Source organism: Ictidomys tridecemlineatus, chromosome 7 (assembly GCF_052094955.1).
Source record: "Ictidomys tridecemlineatus isolate mIctTri1 chromosome 7, mIctTri1.hap1, whole genome shotgun sequence".
NCBI lineage: Eukaryota > Metazoa > Chordata > Mammalia > Rodentia > Sciuridae > Ictidomys > Ictidomys tridecemlineatus.
Genome location: NC_135483.1, coordinates 91,392,224 through 91,394,177, shown reverse-complemented (window position 1 = coordinate 91,394,177; position 1,954 = coordinate 91,392,224). Strand labels below are relative to the sequence as shown.

At 37.2% G+C, this 1,954-nt stretch overlaps 1 non-coding gene across 1 annotated transcript; it reads right to left on the bottom strand.

The window, feature by feature from the left end:
• Nucleotides 1-272: 272 nt before the first annotated feature.
• Nucleotides 273-344, bottom strand: Trnat-ggu (transfer RNA threonine (anticodon GGU)). The gene has a single exon. It is a non-coding gene; the product is annotated as a tRNA-Thr (tRNA).
• Nucleotides 345-1,954: the final 1,610 nt, after the last annotated feature.

Here is a 1,954-nt window from a genome sequence, read left to right as displayed (position 1 = left end):
CTGACACTAGGATTGCTGTATGGATACATGTGGATGTAAAGCCAATGTGATCCTGCCATCTATACAAGTGGAAAAATGAGAATTCATACCCTATTTGAATAAAATGTATGATATGTCAAGATCATTGTATTGTCTTGAGCAACTAATAAAAAAAAATGTACATGGATATTTCACATCAGGGAAAGCTGGAAGTCTCCACCCTATACAAGTGATCAGTCAGTGTTAACATCTCCAGGACTTGGTCATCACCTGCCTTTTTTTTTTTTTTCTTTTGGTGGTACTAGGGATTGAACCCAGGGCCTCATGCTTACCAGGCAAGTACTCTACCACTGAGCTATATCTCCAGCCCATCACTTGCCTTCTGACCTGACATCAAGGACTCACCTTCTTTTCTGCAGTAGCCAGGCCACAAATGTAAAACCTAAGTCTAAGCATGAAGAAATGTTAGAAACAAACAGAGATATTCTATACAATAAATTTCCTGTACTCCTCAAATGTCAACATAGTGAAAGTCAAGGAAAAAAATGGAATAAATGTTCAGAGTTAACTGAGAACAAAGAAACATGACAAAAAATGCTAAGTCTAATTCTGCATTGGATACAGCATGAGAATAAAAGTTTTTTCTGTTTGCTCAAAGGATATTTACAGATGAGGAAAATCAGACCTAGAACAGTTACGTAAAGACAGGGAATCCTCCATATCTCTGTAGTCCACATTCACAGATTCAACAAACCACATCTGAAAAAAAGTTTGCATCTGTACTAAACAGACATTTTTTTTCTTGTCAGCATTCCCTAAACAATATAGTATAATAACTACTTACATAGCATTTACATTGTAGTAAGTATTACAATAATCCAGAAATTAGGTAATGTAAACAAGAGAATGTGAGTAGGGTGTATGCAAAGACTACAGTATTTTACATGAAGGTCTTCAATGTCTGCAGATTTTGGTATCTGAAGGGGTCCTGGACCCAATCTCCAATGATACCCGGCAACACTGTATTTCTGTGAAGGCATGAGGCTAAAGGACAGATAATCTGCTTCTCTGGTTTCTGAACTTTCCAGTCTATCACACTGTTTCTCAATATCTCTAAGTTTTGTGGGTCTTTTTTTTCCCTAGTTCTGCTATTATTTCTATATTATGAGCTCACCCCAAAGTTGAGGTTTATCTGTAGCAATAAGACTTCCTCAGCAGTGATTCTATCTCTGCTCTTAAAGCTTCTCATTCATGCCCATGGAAAAGTCCGTGCAACTGAACAAACCCATTAAATGAGAACGTATCACAGAGCTAAACCCAGCAAGTTTCCCATTTCTGTTCAAATCCATTGTTTGATGATGTTTCAAACATAAAAACCTAGGCAATCAGTGGTTGCATCATGGCAGTATCAGTTCTGACTGAGAGGTCTACATTTCTTAATTTAAAAGTATTTTAAAGGACAGAGGATATTTTTTGAAAACTCCAGGAAATGGAAAAGAAGTTCTAGGTAACAGACGTCTCTTTAGGAACTGCATATAAAAGGCTGATAAAATGGATTAGGTTTGGCACCGGGTAAAGACAAAGGAATAAAAAGAAAGCCTTTGCTTGCATTGGGTCTCTTATTGGGCTGAGACAGCTTGATTGACACACTAGTGAGCTACACATAAAGGTGAATATTGTATAATAGAAGCTTAAGTGAACAGGCATCATCAAGGAGAAGGAGGAAAGCAACTTTTTGTACTGTCAGACTGACTTTCGGAGCTTTGGGGTTTCCTCCAAGGTGACAAGGTATGTTTGACTTTTGATGTTGGTTCTTGGTTTTAAGTGAGTGCTCAGCACTTTTCTTAAATATGAGTGTTTCTTTCCCCATCAAGTATTCACTGTTTCTAATATTGGCATGTCCTCAGCTACAGGGCATTTCATTTCATTCTCTACTTTTTTTTTCCAACTAATTATTTTCCATTTGATCAAAGTA